Here is an 18,861-nt window from a genome sequence, read left to right as displayed (position 1 = left end):
GTCTTCTGCGAAAGTAGCTACTCGAGAGGACTCAACCAATGAACGCGTAATAGGGGAAGTGAGTGCATGAAGGGGAAAATGCGGCTGCACGTACCACCGGCTAGCAGCAACGCGAACTTCTATGCTCCGCCCACTCGCTTTCTTTCCTTGCGCGAAGCTGCTCCACAGATTCCTGGAACAGAGTATAATTCTAATAATGCATATGTGGTTAGGTTAGGTTAGGAGGGCAAGGTTTAGAGCTCCTAGCAATCAGTTTTGATGACTGTTAGCAGATGGATGTGCCCCGCAACAGACCCAGAACTAGAGAAGTGTCGACCAATCAGAGAGGAAGTGAATGTATGGAGGTCAAAACGTGGCTGCAGCTATCAGCGCGCTGCCTTGCTTCGCCCACTCGCTATCTCCCCTACTCTATCGTCATGCGCGGCCTTCCCGAGACGGAGTGTAGAGATCACCTTAATTTCTTTAGGCGCTGCATTCTTTTGTGTAAGTTTTATCCACTGCACTCTGAAAAAACTTGGAAGTAATGAGAAACATTCACTGTTCATATATGCGATAAACATGGATTTGCCCTTAACGCAATATTCACAACTAAAGCAAAAGAATTTGTAATACTGAGTTTATGTTCTTCCCATATAATCATTTCAGGGGAGGCAGTACCAACCCCTCCTACAAAGGCAAACTTTTTTTTTACGAGCACCAAACCGCCATATTTATTGGCTGTTACAGAGTTTTATTATTTAGGGACGGGGGAATATATAAAGATCTCCATTAGGAAGAGCCTCTGTCAACGCTTTCACTAATAATAAAAATTTATACGGAAAACATGCATTGTTCCCTCTCCCCGTTGGATATAATGAAAGCATTTGCTGTGTCACGTGGGTATTTTAAATCCTGTTGAATCGACCGCTTACATAGTCCATAATGCACTTTATATGTCTCGCGATAATCAGAGGAAATTAGTTTCGTTGAAACCCAGCCTGGTTGGCTTTCTTTAGAGTTACGGTCTTCGTTACTCACAATGAAGACAAAGTAAGCTGTGCATGTAGAATTAGGTCCCTGCGCAAATCATAATGACTGCCACAAAATGCATCATTTCGCAACAAGGTGCTCTTTTATGCTGGTGCTGCATCCACAAAAAAAAAAAAAAAAAAAAAAAAAAAAAAAAAAAAAAAACTGCTCAGAAGCCGTTGCATTAAATGGTAGGCGTAATTTGAATGCTAACAGGGAATTGGCGTCTGTGTCGATTCCAGCTTCAAGGTTGATCTTTTCCTTGGTCTTGGCTAATTCGGCTCCTGAGGGTCCTTTCGAACCATCCTGCGACAACTCACCATTTTGCAAAGAAATCCGCTCTTGTAAGCACGAGAACGTTGTTTGGGAATGTGTTGCTTGCTTGCTTTTTTGGGTCATTTTTGATGACTACGGCTAGTATATTTATGACCTAACAATCACCAAAATATGCAAAATAAAATATGCTCTTATTACCTAAAATTTTACAAAATATGCACTATAATTTGACTTTATGGGCCAAAAGTTGCAATGCACAATGAATACTTTCTGTAAATTTTCAAATAAAATTGAAAAAGATTTTGTTGCAGTCCGCCCAAAAAAAAACATGGAAGTAAGAACGAATTAACTTCCAAAATGACTGTATAATTCTTGAAAAAAAGGTAAAATATGCTGAATATGACCGAATATCCATTAAAATATGCTCTATTATGTAGAAATGCCCAAATATGCCCTTAAAAACAGCTTAATTCAATTAGTTTCTTCAAAATATGAATTTCTAAACATTTATGGAACACATCACCCTTACGAAATAAAATATGCTAAGTCACGATAGTGATAGTTAGTGATGACTATACTATATCTCGGTAATATGTGGAGCAAGGCAACGCATAAAAATAGAGAAACGGATAAAGTATGTGGGCGGAGCGAAGCAGAACATACCGCCGCAAAGGCTGGTAACTGATGCAGTCGCTTTCCTCCTTCACGCAATCCCGTTCCATCGCACACGTTCATTGGTGGAACCCTCTCGAGTCACTACTTGCGCAGAAACATGCTTCCGTTCGCTCGCTCCAGAGATTCCCGGGACAGGGTATAGAGTCCGGATTTTTCTCGACACTACAAACTGCCCAAATAGGCAGGCAAAGACACAATAACAAATCTAAAAATAAGCACAATAATAGGCACTGTAGTGCTGCCTCCTAGAGGAAGAAGAAACAAGCTATTGTTGCTAGACAAGAGTCTGTGCAAACAGAACCTGGAATGGTGAATTTAGTTTCGTGATAATGTAAAATGTTACGTTGTTTTGCGAGTTCCTTAATAAATTCCGTTAATCTTGTTAATATATGTGTTTTCCATCGCACAACATTATGGCGCAGTCGGTATAAAAGAACTTTTCTCTTCATGGATTGCAGGATTTGCAAGAACCTTACATTTCCGTATGTTTATTCTATTCGGACTGACTGTCCTCATTCGTACAACAAGCTGTTGTAGCAATCATAAACGTGTTGCTTTAAAAGCATAAAGTAATCATTCAATATTGTGAATAATGATAAGCCTCAAAATCAAATTCTATCATCCAAACTTTAATACATACATAACATTAACGGTTGTAATTTCATATTGCATGCAGAGTATTGTATAATAAGTACATGATTTTTTTATTTAATTGGAAACACTGTATATTCATATATTATTTATTCATTTTCAAAACAGAAAAATGTTAACAATTACCTTTTTAACCTCAAAAATAAAAAAAGTCTTAGTTGATAGATTTTGTTTATTTTCCTTCGCTTTTCTGCCACTTTTGGCTAATTGCGAGATAAGGATGAGTGATGATATGATGAAATTGATGAAGGGTCACTAACAAATAACATCCATGCCCAGGCCGGAATTCGAACCCAGGACACCGGCCATCATAACGGGCTGTGCTAACCATTCCGCCACAGAGGTCGGCCTGGGGAGTTTTGTAGTGTATACAAGCAATTGTAATTCATTTATAATAATGTGGCATTAACGCGCTGTCACAGGGTTGTCTGTAAGGCAATAAAACAGTAGCGGAGGGGTTTCGCATGGCCTTCAGTGTGCATAGTAGGTGGCAAAATCCTAGCCATATTGACAAGAGATTTCGCTCCGTGTGATGAGACCGATGACGCCCTCTTTAATTTCAATAAATCAATTCTGATGTCCATTATCACAAAATTTCAAAGTTACTATTTGGTTCAGCGGTCACTATGGGTGATAATCACCTGAAATACGGCACCCGAAATATTTGTAGTCATTTGCATCATCCATCTTCTGATATAGAGGTGAATCAGAGAAAAACAATCTATCGGAAGCTTCTGCTACCGGTTGATTTGGTGCTTTAAGTCCACTTTATGCACAGTAAGGCTAATCGGGAGTGGACCTACAGTTTAAAGTTGGATCCGAACCACTATATGCTTCCACTGGGTATCGAACGCGGGACCCCTTGATTACAAGGCGACGACGATATCAGTGCGCCATTGGGGAGGCCCCGGAAACTTCTGCTACCATGCAAATGTAAACGTTGCATATAGAGGCGCTGTCACAATCTACAATCCAAATTCCATTTTCTTTTCTGACAGTGAGAAACCATTGTCAAGGTTGAACCGCTTTGAAAGCCTGTCAATCCGTCCATTTTCCAAATTCATGAGGAACTGGATGTTTCAAGTCAGTTTCGGAAACTAATCATATGGGAGGATGGACGGTGTGTGAATAACTGAGCACACAGTCACTCCGTCAGAACGGTCCATTGAACGGCGACACCCTGAAAATTCAATTTGTTGCGGAACGTTTTAACGTCCGCCGTTGTTCTCCCAGGCGCGTTAATGATTGCAACTGGTTCTCCCAGGCGCGTTAATGATTGCAAGTGAGTTAGACAGGCAGCAATGATGCTGCTGGTCTGTCAGATGTTTTCAAGCCATTTAAAAATTAACAACTCCATCGGACCGAATCGTGTGGTCTGTTTAAACAACTGTCTGGTTTGAATCGAGAATCAGACAAGGGGATCACTAGAGCTCATGAGTATTTTCTATCTGCCTTTGTGGTAAAGGCGTTTGGGCTTCATTCCTCAACGAATACGCTGGGAGAATATTTGCTTACAATCGGCTCAAGACGGAATGAAGACAAGCAAACAACAAGTTGAAAACTGTGATCCAAGCTACCAAATCTAAACGTGAGAAACTTGTCCAATCGTATAAATAATCGCTATGGTACACAGTAGAGTCCTGCATGGGACCACTTTTGCTCGCTAGTACTCGTTCGAACCTTTCACCCTCGAGCGTACACAATCAAATATCATTTGCATGTGACAATCGTAGACACACATGTGTAAAATATCTGCCTTGGTAGTTTCAGCCCACACAACTATTTCATTTTCACGTATCATCAGTGGCATGAGCGCGAAGAACCGGGTAGGAATTCTACCGCTGTCGTCTGCTTCAGAAGGCAGGAAGGGTCACATGAACCAATCACCGTAGCCCTCTGCTCCGTACGCTGGCGTACAAGAGAGCATTTTCACGCGTGCTGTAGAGATCCAAGCTTTCCCTCCAGATAAACAGCAAGGAATATAGAGTCCTTTACGCCGAACCTGCCCGGCGTCTGGCCAGGAAAGGCATTGGAAAAAATGCTAGAACGAGTGTTGTTAGTGAAGCGTTGCAAGCGGATCGCGAAAAATAGCTATTATAATGCCATGAAGGTCACACATATATGAAATTAGTCAAGTTTTACTTTATATTTACAGCATTTACGCATTTTTGAAATTTTAAATCTGGGAATGCCGGGCGTACGTGCGTACTATAACGCTACGCCACTGATTTGAGGACCCACTAACACAGACAAATTATGTTATTCGTGTAATACTCGGCTTCGAGTGTATACCGCTTGTTTTGCCTGTTCGAGCAAACGCTCGAGCGAAGAAGTTCCCAATTCCGTACGCTATCTAGCGTCGGCCATGCGAACTATTTGATGCTCGAGCGAAATCCTTTCCCTGCAGAACTCTAGTCAATAGCATATTTATGGATACTGAAACCATTTTCCACATGCATGCATATTTCCTGGTGGTAAATGCTTCAGGAGTAGGACAAAAACCTAATCCTAGAGTTCTAATTCGCTGCACTTTTTGACACTAGGTGTAGTGCAGGTGTTAGTTAGGCTAGTGCAAGAAAATTGTGTTCAACCACCAAGTAGACGCAGTATGCAAGAATAGTAAGTTTTCAAGTTCAGAAGATTCAACAAATGCCTGCCTGCTGCATACAACGTTCATTAATTGGTTAGTCCGTAGCACATGACCATACACCACACTGTACACCGCTCCCAGAATGTAGTGCAAACGGTGCAGACAGCAAATACACTACGCGACACCAAATAATTAAGTACACGACTCAGTGTTGCATTTCGTAACCAACTATACTACGTCCCAGTGCATAACGGCAGAGAAGAGAAGAAAGCGAGCGGGTGGAGCTAAACTCCGTACCAACTAACTGCAGACCAGGCGAACGAGAACAAGTCTCTGCGCAAGTAGTGACGCGACACGGCTCCACCAATGAACAGTGAGAGAAACGGGATTGTGTAATGGGCGACGGGAGTTACCCGGTTTCCTCCTTCTCTCTGTAAGCGTTGCAAACTTTTGAAAAGGATAATACCGAACGCACATGGCAAACGGGCCGTATTTTTGTCTCCAGGTCTGTACGATTGGTTTAAGAATTTCTTAAGGAAATATTAGGGATAATACTGCAAGAGCAAATTTTGACAGGCGTGCATTTAGCGTACGGACTAAGGTCTGGACCGTACGTTGTACATGCCATGAAATGTCCTTACATGTACGGTCAGGAGCGTACGAATGGTAACGCTGTGCTTTCACCATTCGATTTTCCTCATCCTCCTGTACCGATATGTGCGACCCTGCTCTGCAGTTAGTCGGGACAGGGTATAAACAATGCGCGCTGCTGCAAACTGCTGGTAGCAGCAATCACTTTTCCTCTCACATGTTCATTGGACGAGCCCTCTGGAGTCACTACTTGCGCAGAGGACTTGCTTTCGTTCGGTTGCTCCACACACACTTCTGGGACAGATTATAAGACACATGCGTGCAAAGAGGGAAAAGTGCAGCGAACTGAGGCGGACCTGTTCAGGTTGAAGGATATTTGACATGTCTGTGTAATAAAACAGAATGGCAGCAGGAGAGGCTGTATCGAAACCCCGACGCTATCATAGCGGAACGATGATGTTCATGGATCTTTCTCCTCTCCTCTCATCATCTTGATGCTGGAGCGACACCAAAAGCAGGAAAACAGGTAATAAACACATCTCAAAAGCGAAAGCAAACATCGTTTAGGTGGCAGTGTTCCACATAATGAGATCAAGGGAAGCGTATGATTCGTGGCAATGGTGGGTTGGGGTACTGCACCTTGGGGAAAACATTCAGAAATCTTGAAACCGAAAAACACTTTGCATCAACTCCACCGAGAAGAGGTAACGGTGAAAAGCTTTGGTGATACCATCTCGAAGCCACTGATGTGAAAGCAGCTTTACGACGTCGAAGTGCAACCCCGTCATGCAGTAACGAAATTTCTCGTTCGTTGAATGACAGCGACGCAAATGGTTCTCACGCGAAGAAGGTCGCTGTAAACTTTAATGTGGAGACGGTCGCACCATTTCTGCTCGTCCTTCCGTCTCTTTTAGGCGATGCAGTTGAAAACAGTTGATGAATACACTCCTGTTCAAAGTTGCACTCTTCATAAGGTTGATCACTAAAAAAGTATGTGCCACTTTATCTCATCAGGAATGTACCTAGAAACCAATAGAGCACATGCCAAAGACGAACCGAAGGGCTGAGATGATAGGGCTGCTGGTCACCGAAAACAAAACAGTTAAAAAAAAATGTACAGTCGCCGGCAAAAAAAATGGGACACCTATATACTGAAATACTCGCTTCACTGCAAGGCGTTATGTGTGTTGCCTAACTCTGCGGCGGTGGTTGAAATTGCCACTGAAAATTTGATGTTAAAATCCACCGCCGTAGAGTTAGGCAACACACAACACATTGCAGGGAAGCGAGTATTTCAGAATCTAGGTGTGTGTTTTTTATTGCCGGTAACTGTACCTTAAACTCATATTTTATTCCGCTCTTTCATTCCCGTAGCAATCGCTATCGTGTGTGCTTTCTTTAGTACAACAATGCAACCGTACATACACACCCTGTCTCTGGAATCTGTAGAGCAAACCCGCCTATAACGGTAGAGAAGGGGTGATAGCGAGTAAGTGGAGCAAAGCAGTGCACGCTGCTTCAAAAGGCTGATACGTCGTTTCTTCCTGGCGTCAATTATACCGGGTCGTGAAAGGTTCTCCTCAAGTTTGCAGCCTTAGATGGCAACCCCCTTCAAAGAAGGCAAGGCACTTCGTTCGACGTTCACCAGCGATTATGTCATTTAAAAAAAGGTAAAGTGCTCCCCTGTGCTTAGCACCACGCCAAGAAGGCGTATAGGGGGTGTGGGGGTAACGCCCCACACTTTCTTGATACGGTCATGAGTGGGGGTGATGTGATCAGCATCACGCCCCTGACCGCCTTTACCCACCAGGGTTTCCCCCAGGTACCCATGTTATTCGACGCTAGGCGGGCGCAGGGGCCGCTTCCAACGTTACAAAAGTTCCCGGATTTGAACCGGCCGAGGATCCAACCCGGGACCTTGAGCATGGTAGTCAGACGCGTTACCGACTGAGCCACCGCGGCCACTTGTGTCATAAAAATTGTATTAATATTTCAAGCGTACATAATAATTAGCGTATAAAGTTGAAACAATTAATAAGCTATTTATGAGTAGTAAATTGTTGGGATCGGTTCATCGACTTTTCAAAAACGAATTTACCGAACTCACGAAAGTTGAGAACCACTGGTCTAAGCTCCATACATACTTGAGAGGTTTACATGTCTTTAACGTAGAATATCTGTAGTAAGCAGCAGGTTCTGGCTCCCAAATAAATTCCTTGGCACGGTACTGCAGCAATCCAACTGTCCCAGGTTCATCTCGCTAAACGTGGTGACACAGTCAAGGAATAGTATGAAATTACAACTGAATGCTGGCCGACTACCACAAGAACATTGGTTTCCCCGCTTCCAATACCAACTTTCCAGTTTCGCCTTCGACAACTTGCCACACCAGCATCAAACAGTGGGCAGATCATGACTGCATGGTCCTGGCTTCGGAACCGGTAATGAATTATTTATGGCTTCTGAGGAACACCTGAGGACAAACCTATTTTCCCCAAGTTTACGTCCGGTTGAAATATTGTGCACAGACAAGTACATGCATACGGGGCGAGTATGGTGGAATTTCCAGTTGAAAGTCGAGTGAATGAGCGCAGGTAATTAGCACCGCATCATTTGCCCAACAAGCGCGTCTGTCATGTCAACACCTCATTTTGGGCCAGTTATGTGCTGACGTCTGATTTCGACAGCAGCCGTCACTTCCTGCTTGTAATGACACAACGAGGGACGTTAATTGCTCATTCACGGGGCTTCGACGTGAAAGGCACCACAACAAAAACTTCCATCTTGGTCCAACAAAGCAGAAAATGTTTAAGATGCCTGAAGGTTATTTAACTCGTGCAATCTTAGTTCGCACGTCTCTCGTCTCTTCATTAACATCATTATTGCATTGTGGAATACATCTCTTCAACGAGTTTCATGAAAGAGAAACTCCAACATTAATAACAGAAATTGCCTAAAATGTTCAGGTGTTCTGAAGACAGATTTGGAGAATTAATGAGAACAACTTCATTTTCATTATGTTTCAATATACACGGAGATTCCCTTATTTTCCGCATAGAATGATTAGAAGTCTTGTCAATTTCTTGTGCTTAGGTACAGTCCCCAGCAATAAAAATGGGTCACCCAGACCTTGAAATACAAACTTCCCTGCAAGCCTTGTGTGTGTTGCCTAACTCTACGGCGGTGGAAGAAGTTGCCAAAGAAAATTTGCTATTAAAATCCACTTAGAGTTAGGGAACACACATAGCACCTTACAGGGAAGTTAGTTTTTTATGATATATGTGTACCATTTCTATTGCCGGTGATTGTACATCTATAGAGTGATTCTGTCGGTACAAGACACTGGAAAATACAAATATCTCAAGGGCTATGTATTTTATTTACAACATACAATATATACGTAGAAATGTTCAGCGAAAAAAGCAGGCTCGACCAGGACTCGAACCCGGGTCTCTGGCATAGTGTGACGTTGCTCTAACCACTGAGCTACCGAGCCGGCCTGGCCTCGCCTGATTTTTCGCTATCGCTGTTTTACCTGTATCTTTCGATGAAAATTTCTACGTAGTACATCTCCTGTGTGTGCCTAATCTACAATAATTAACATCTCTATGCTGGGAGGAACCAGGCAACGTCGAAGTCTACTGTGTTTCAAAGGCAACAGATAACGTTGCGGTAGCACTGGCAGAGACGATTCCACGCAGGTAAAACAGCGACAGCGAAAAATCAGGCGAGGTCAGGCCGGCTCGGTAGCTCAGTGGTTAGAGCAATGGCACGGTATGCCAGAGGCCCGGGTTCGAGTCCTGGTCGAGCCTCAATTTTTCGCTGAAAATTTCTACGTAGTGCATCTCCTGTGTGTGCCTAACCTACAATACAATATATACCTTAATTCATGATAAATACGTTCATATTACAGAAGGCGTTGAAAATGTACACCAATACAGTCCACATTGTTACAAGTTACCCTACGACGCAGGTCCGGGTTCGAATCCCGGTCTGGGCATGGGTGTTCTTTGTGAGTGTACCCTTCATCAATTTCCATCATATCATCACTCATCCTCATCTTCGCGATTAGCCAAAAGTAGAAGAAATGCGAAGTAAAATAAAACGCAGGCAGAGTTGAACTCAATGCTGCATATTTGTAATTAACACTATGCAACCACTTTCTCTGCATGAACCTCACACACTAAGCAAATATTGAAAATGAATAATGAAAAGAAACCTGTATGCCACTAACTGTACATCCCACCAGGGTTGATAAAGATCCAGAAAACCATAAATTCCAATGGGTTCTGCAACGGGACCGGAACCCTTTTTTTTCTCTCGCACAATTTAAATTCGGTCCAAGTTGCATATTGTTTCATTTCAATACGGAACTTGGACCCTATTTAAATTAATCCGGGAAAAAGGTCCCTGGACCGAATTGGAATACTTTACAGATAAAAAGGTTCTGTACGGTCCAGAACCCATTTACGCTCGCTGATTTTCTCTCCTGGACCGGAATTGACTTTATTTAACATACGTGGACCTTTAACAATTCTGCATTCCACCCTGTGCTCCGTAGAAGCCAACAAAACCATATCGAATCGAACGCTAACTATAGCCGAAATGAGAATATTGTGGCAAATCATTATCACGGCGCTACACTGCTACTTACTGTTACGGCCACACACTGTTCCTCTCAGTCAGCTCACTTATATATATATATATATATATATATATATATATATATATATATATATATATATATATATATATAAATAAAAAGAGTAAAGTGTTCCCCTGTGCTTAGCACCACGCCATTAAAGGCGTATAGGGGGTGTGGGGGTAACGCCCCACACTTTCTTGATCCGGTCGTGAGTGGGGGTGATGTGATCAGCACCACGCCCCTGACCGCCTTTACCCCCCAGGTTTCCCCAGGTACCCATGTTATTCGACGCTGGGTGGCCGCTTCCATCGTTAGAAAAGTTCCCGGATTTGAACCGGCCGGGGATCGAACCCGGGACCTTTAGCATGGTAGTCAGACGCGTTACCGACTGAGCCACCGCGGCCACTATGTTCTTCCTTTTTCAAAGTACAGTAAAATCTCGTTAATCCGAACCCCGATAAGCCGGACTTAGCTTAATCCGGACAGGCAAAAGGTAAAAAAAAGTGTGATGCAGAGCCAGGTCCCTCGGACACATCATCATAATATGGATATCGCGTATGCACGTACTGCATTGTATGCACAGTATTGCTTTACATTGTACTGTACTGTATAGTGTATTTAGGCCAAAGCCCTTTAAATACACCATCATAAACGTGTTTTGTTGCTATAAACGGAGTTTTAATGCACTTTCAGTTAATCCGGACTTTCGTTAAACCAGTCACCTTATCCCCCCCATTAGTCCGGATTAACGAGGTTTTACTGTATAAGGTTATTTCTACAGCATGTTTCATATTTGCACGGTTTCAACGAGCTAAGATATTCGCATTTCCCAGGGTCTTGCAGCGAAAGAATCACCCTGCAGAATGTTCAAAAAGCATGGAAAAAGATAGGCGCGTCCACAATACGAGAACCACATACTGGCATAAACGCTAGCTAGAGAAGCTTTATGCTTCGAGCTTTTCGGTTGAAGTACAATTTTTGTTACTTGTGTGTAGTTACATGCTCGCCTATTTAAAGTGGTAAAGAGAGTATTACAGAAAACATCGAACAGACGGCATGAAGAATTGAAAGAAACTTTATACAAATGGACGACCTACAAAACTCTCTCAACTGCGAAGAGAACAGATGTAGGATGGTGAAGCTAATTGAAGAAAAACTGGCCGTGGCGACAAATGTAGTTTCACTGACACAAGCAGGTCACAGGGCGTACGTAATTTAACTGAGCTTGATCAAAGGAAAAAATAAGGATATGATATCCGCTTTGTCGTTCAATTTTCCTGCAGGACAGTTTCACACATGAGCATTAAGGACTACAGCATGGTCATTTACCTGACCAGTAAGACTTGTGACATAGTAGGGCTCACTATATATTCTTACAAAATCTACTACTGTAGCAGACATTTCTGCACTCAATATGTTAAATTGTACACTACTGTCCACATAAAATGGCACAGTATTTTTTTCAGGCTGGATAGATGATGTGTGTGTCACTTCATCTGAACAGAAGTGTACACACTGGCGAGGAAATCTCGATTCTGATGAGATTAAGAATATCGACGCCTTGATGTTCGAAGAAGTGTTTTACATGGTTATCTCGAAATTAACCTCCAAAACTTAATGTCCAATATCTTGATATCTAATCTGGACATATTGAATATCCAATGGATGTACTTTGGAAAGTACCTCCTCTAGTGGTGAAAATGTACTCAAATTTTAATGCAAATAAAAAAAGAGCATTAACTTAGTAACTGAGCGGATAAGGTAGTTAACTAGGATGGTCAGTTTGGTGGAGCTCTCTATTTTCTGGTACTGTCTCCATGGCTGAAACTGTGGATGTCACGCATTTAAGAGTGCGTACGAGGTCAGACAATTAAGTAATGAGACAGATTTTATATTGCGTAAAGGAAACAATAATTGAACATTGCTTGTTTATTACTAAACGTACATCCCTCCTGCATCAATACAGCAATTGGCACGGTTCGCCAACGATCGATACGACATCTGCAAGTATTCATGTGGTATGACTTGAAGATTGGAAGTCACAACCTGTTGGCTGGTCCTGTGTTCATCAAAAGTGCGTAATTTCAGCAGCAACTTCACTTTCGGGAACGGAAAATAAATCTGGGGAGTAAAGACGATGATTCAACACATTCACTTGTTTTTGGACTAGGAATTCATAGACAACCACTGCTCTGTGGGACCGTGCATTATCGTGGAGCAGGAACCAACTGCCCGGTTTAGGATACTGAGGTCTGATACGGTCAGTTCTCTTCCATAATCATTCCGAGTACTACGACAGTAACAACCAATTACACTTTCACCCTCTGGAACAATTTGATGATGAATAATGTCTTTGCTATCATTAAAAAACACAACATTGTCTTCACCCTTGACTTTAGACCTGCATTTTCTTGCCTCTTGGTAAACTTCAATTCAGCGATTTGTTAGTTTGTACAAGGACCGTAGTAAAAATGCTCTCCACAACAATAGAATTCAAGAAATGTTTATTCCCGCAAGCAGTTTTCAGAATGTCCTTCATGAAACTTGGTGTTCACTCGCTGCTCCATAGCTATTACATGACGACACCCTCGCACCTCCGTCACGACATGGCGGCATAATCCCCAACATGCTTATCGCAAGTTCATGAGGTGTTGCCAGGTTGTGGATTATGGACCACACTACATCAGGAACGCGTTACTTCAGAGATAGAATGCACAAGTGGGACAATATAAAATCAGTCTCATTACTTAATTGTCGGACCTCGTATACTAACATAAGACGTGTTGTATATAATTACTTAAAATTATACACATATGTATGTTCGTGTGTGTATATATACACACGTATAAGTAGGCTATATAATAAACAGTATATAATGTTCATGTTGCCGGGACTTTCAAAGAGTTGCTATATCGGAGAAGGGGAGAGATGCAAGAATGTTATCCCCGCCTGGCTCATTCCCTCCATGTTGAACCATATAAGCAAACCGTCCCCACCCCCACATCTCACCATACACACACCTAACACGCAGCTCTATCCCAAGTCTCGATCAAGTATCCCCCATTCCACGGTTCGACCAAGCATCTTAATCTATATACTAGGCTCGGACAAGCATCTTAGCCTATATGCAAAGTTCACACAAGCATCTTAGCCTATATACAAGGCTCAAACAAGCATCTTAGCCTATATGCAAGGCTCAAACAAGCATCTTAGCCTATATGCAAGGCTCAAACAAGCATTTTACCCTATATGCAAACCAGCATCTTAGCTTACATACAAGATTGAACAAGCATCTTAACCTGTATCGACCAAGCATCTTAATATATATGCAAAGCTCGAAAGAATCTTAATTTACGTATGTGCAAGACTCGAGCAAGAATCTCCCCCAATAGAAATTACCATTTGGAGCAATGTTGTTAACAGGAAAAGAAACCTGATCAGACGCGTTCTCCTCTTCGGCTCGGTACTATGCACTCATGTGAACATGCTTACTCTTGTTTTACTGCCTGTTTCTCTCTATTTCTGCTATTTTACGATCACTTCTACCTCTCGGTTTACTCGCGACGATAAGGATGAATGAAATGGATCATTCCATGTCTTAACTATGGTTCGAACCCGGGACCTCTGGCTTTGTAGAGCCTTACGGTGATAACTCCGTCCCGGACCCAGCGAACTGCTTATAAAGGTATGGACAATTGACCTTCCTCGCAAATAAAGCATGGTGAATTCAAATATATACAGTAGATCCTCGGAAACATTCAGCCACAGCCTTAGGACAAGACGAGGAGACAGTCCTGAGGACACTACGCAAAGGAGGATCTAGTAGGACCGCCTCTTGACACAGTGACTTAGTCTGCCAAAAAACTGACATTGAATTGGCCTTGACCTAAGACTATAATCATTGTCCACGATCACTAGAACAAACATCAACTTTCTTCAATAACATTGCTTAAGTGGGTGGGTTCTTCTAACCTAAAAAAATCACAATGCTTTCCTTCCTGCTCAGCAGAGATGCTTATGAGTCACTAAAGTTTGGATTCCACCACCTGAGGCGAAAGGATTCGGCGTGGCTGTATTGTGAAATAGCATCACGTGTGGCTGCCAGAGAGAACATTCCCAATTTTCACTTGATCGGGGTCACCGGTGTTTCAGGTTTTCTACACAACGTGCAGCAAAGGAGAAGGGGTAGGGAAAATGCTACTTCCTGACTGTCTTCTTCGCTGGAGACTGTTCACACACACACAACTCATGCCTACTTATGTAACAACCTACTTCCACTAGCACCACTTAGTCCCGACCGCGTGAGAGAGTCTTCTCTTGCACTAAACTTCACCCAGACTTAACTGAAAAGTTCACTATCATTCGTCCACTTTCATTGCACCACTCCCCATTCTCGTCAACGTCAGAACCACGTCACTGCTCCTCTTGAAGTTACTCTTAGCACCAGGGGCGCAATTAGGCATTTGTTTCGGGACACGATATGAAAGTATGTACTCACATGCGTTGAACTATCACAGACTGAAATACAGTCGCTCCTGCAGTTTCGATTTCCTTTGGCTGATTTAAGCTACCTCTTCCTCTCAACTGTAACACCATTAACTTGCGAAGGAGTCACATGAAAACCTAAAAAGTCTGGCAGAAATTATAGGATAGACAGACTGTATACCCCCTAAATTCACATGAGGTACCAACTGCTATTTACAAAACGATCTCATGGCTGCAGCACTGATCAAGTAAGCTCCAAAACGTCATTTTTGTCATTTCAAGATGGCACTTCCTCCACACACTTGCACCAGTGAAAAAATTATCCGGCAAATGAAAATTCACTATCATTCTTGCTTCCTATACCGGCAAGTTTACAAATGAGGTCGACAATGACTTCAGTTCGCAGGTAGATGGGTGGAAAGACCTTCGCAGTAGCTCATAAGTGACTGAACGTGCATCTCGAAGATTCTACTTTTGGAGGTCTACGGGTACAAACTCAGACTTGAAAATATCTGTAGATGCAGCAAACGTGTGCAAACCAACATGCAGAAATCTACTAGATAAAACATAAGGTTCTCATTTTTCCTTCTTTCATAGAAAAGAACACTGTGTGTTTCTCCGCTTAAAACACTATCCCGTTGAATAAAGAATGCGTAGTGCTTTCATTGTATAAAAGTAAGGTAAAAGTAAAACTAGGTAAAGTTCCCCGTGAGTTAAAGCCCCACAAATTCTCGATCTCGGCAGTTATATTTTTAATCATCACGCTCCAGCCGCCTTTACCAATTATTTGAGACTGGGTAAATCACAGATTCGCTTTATGTAGGTAAAAGGCAAGAGCAATTCTGACCTTAGTTCACTCTCCTCGGGAATCGTACTCCATACCAAATAGTTCAATCGCGGCTTCCTTCCATTGAATAGTCAGGAGAAATTGACCTTATCATGTAGTAATTAAAAGTTCGATAAGCAACACACGGTAAGTCCGTAACAATGTTGATGATGTTACAAGCATAGTTTACAGGGCATGCAATTTACCACAACAGTCTTGTGGATGCTCTGAGTAGAATCTGTATACAGATAGAATTTACAGCCAAAGAACTTCATCCATCGACAAGGAAGCTATTTTTGAAAACCTTTTCCTTTTCAGAATAGCTTCACGGCATGGTCGACAAATTATGACCCTTCATTCGGTTCAGTACGTGGAAAAATTATACTTTAGACTATTTTACGCCGCTCTATCTCTCTAGGTTTATTGGCGACGATGAGAATGGAATAGGACCAAGAAATGAGAAGGAAGCCTCATCCCTAGCTGGTCCTCAAACGTAGAAATTTCGGGAGCCAAGATGAAGGGTGTAACATTCAATAACCAGACCATCGAGACTTGCAGAATGGCTATATAACCTAACCACTACTTGCCTTTATTGCGCATGCGCAACATGAACCATGATTCTAAATTTTCAATCTCATTTCATCCGCAGGAACAGCCTCCATTGAACCGATAATGGCACACACATCTTAACAAAAGCGAGCAGAATGCACCAATTCCGTCGAGAAGAGCGGAAACGCTCACAATACATTTAGATCAAACAAAAGATTCACCTAAAAGAAACCCATAAACAAGACAAGCATCAACAAATCCAAACTATAAGGGAGGGAAAAAGAACCAAAAAAAGAAACGAGGCAGAGCACAAATTTCTTTTAGTTCCCCCGGACTTGGAGCCAAAAATCTCAGCGTTTTGGAACGTGGCTCCAGTTCAATTTATAGTACAGTTGCTATTTGGAGAACGACTCTCTTCCCATGGTCTAAAGAAGAGAAGTTTTGTGTCAAGCCAACTCCTTCTTTCCTTTGACAAGTTTCCGCCTTCGGACACATTTCTTCCCAATCAGGATCCCCCCCTCTACCCGCCCCCATTCCTCCTACTCCCTCCACAGCGATCTTCTGCCGTCGGCAATCCAACCAACCCTCATCCGCAAATCCAGAAAAAGGGACAGCCTGGAAGAAACCGTTCCAGTAACTCCAGTGGTATTGACATTAAACGCGAACCACTACTCATGCATTCGCGTTCCGCAGTGCCCACTTTTTTTTCTTTTGCAAAGCGGCATTTGTATAAATTTCGAAGATCTTCCCCTTGCCCTCTTTTTTTATTCCTTTTTTTGGTAGAAATCAGGAAGGACCATTGAATTAGAGATCAACGACTTGTAGGTGAGCATAAATCCACCAATTTGTGGTCACGGTCCGCTGCAGTATTGGCAAACGCATTTGTGGATGAAGAGATCCTAATATATCACCAAACACACGCTCGTTATTACTGATGCATCTCGTTACATACCCTTTCCCGTTAGGAATGTTTGGCTTTTACTGAAGCCATGCGCCACTGTCAACAACGACGCAGTTCGACCCATCATGGTTTCCCGTATTTGGAACTGGGAAACATCGTTGACCTATCATCCTTTACACTCGTTAAATGTAGCTCACATCGATTTCTAAATAATCAGACACCGACAAGTGTCTTACTTAAAGACCGTGCTGTTACATTGCACAGATATTGGTGGTCCTGTTGCCCGAGACAGTTACACCTCACGTAAGCGCTTGGCCACAGAAACAGTTTCATCAGATCATGTGCTACGAATATCACTTATTAATAATATGTGTACCGCTATTAAACTGACGAATATTTCAGGAACTGGCGAATACGAAGCTAACTTCTGTGGTCCAATTATACTACTACCTATGCCCCGCGACAGGCTAAGTTTGCACCAACATTTCGTATATACCCAAATGTGTGCGCAGGATATAATTCTGCTGCAACACTTCCGATTTTCTCACAGCTCGGCGGTTGAGGAAAGCCTTGGAAGATTCTGCGAGCCGTTCTCGCGTGAATTAATACATAAAACCTGCTACAAAGTTAACCTGTCGCGGGGCTTAGCAATCCTAAGAAGTAAAGGCACCAAATCAAGTTTTGATAAGTCCATTTTTACCACTATAACCAACACTGTTTTTTGATGTTGTTGTTACCATGGGAAAGTCGGCACTACAGAAAGATTGTGTCTTCTGTTTCGTAGCATGCGAATGTTTCTCGAGTTTAAGATCATAGTTTGTTTTTAGTCCACTTTATGCACTGGAAGGTTTTTCGATAGTGGACCTACAGTTTAACGTGGGATCGAAACCACTATGCGACTCCACCGGCCGAATTTGATTGACTTGGTTTATTTCACTTCGCTTTTCTGCCACTAGTCACGAAGATAAGATTTGATTGATTGATTTAGTTTATTTTACTTCGCGTTTTGTGCCTCTTGGCTAATTTGCGAAGATGGGAATGAGTGATGCTATGATGAAATTGATGAATGGACATTCACAAACAACCAAGCCCGAGCGGGATTCGAACCCGGGACCCCTTGACGTAGATAAGAATAAGGGATGATGATGATGATGATGAAGGGATAATCACAAAGAATACCCATGCCCCGCCAGAATTCCAACCCGGGACCCATAGCAACGTAGCACACTGTGATAACCACTTCACCACTGAGGTTTGTGGATCCGAATTTGAATTTTATGTGCGGTAGCAATTGGACTCTGTGCAAAAAGATAGCTTAGATCTTTTGCTTTGCAGGAAGGTAAACTCACTCACACTCTTTCTCCTCTCTCTCCCTCTCTCTCACACACACTCACACACACAAGTGTAGTGAGCTAAGTAAGAGAAGAACTTGGCTCTAGAGACTCAGAATTGAGACTTTTCGGAGGGAAACGAACTTCGGCGAAAGACAAATAGCAGCTATGAGAGAAATGAAAGCCAGGAACATTTCCAAATCCTGCTATGCGACAATAACTTCCCCTGGTTTTCCGAAACGTGTCGCAGAAATTGCCTCTCCTCCTTTATTCCCCACGCCGAACAGTTTGCAGCGAGAAACACCCATCTTCAAAAATGGGTTAACGTGCACT

General features: G+C 42.6%; 1 protein-coding gene and 1 non-coding gene across 2 annotated transcripts in view; one reads left to right on the top strand and one right to left on the bottom strand.

Moving 5' to 3' along the window:
- The window catches only part of Fur2 (furin-like protease 2), a 1,025,686-nt gene that overhangs the window by 836,235 nt on the left and 170,590 nt on the right, over positions 1 to 18,861 (bottom strand). The gene's annotated exons all lie outside the window — the stretch shown is intronic.
- Positions 9,532 to 9,603, top strand: TRNAT-GGU (transfer RNA threonine (anticodon GGU)). Its single transcript has one exon. It is a non-coding gene; the product is annotated as a tRNA-Thr (tRNA).

This window comes from Lepisma saccharinum, chromosome 19, assembly GCF_977018435.1.
Source record: "Lepisma saccharinum chromosome 19, izLepSacc3.1, whole genome shotgun sequence".
NCBI lineage: Eukaryota > Metazoa > Arthropoda > Insecta > Zygentoma > Lepismatidae > Lepisma > Lepisma saccharinum.
The sequence above is the reverse complement of the archived record's forward strand: the minus strand, read 5'-3'. Positions and strand labels throughout refer to the sequence as shown.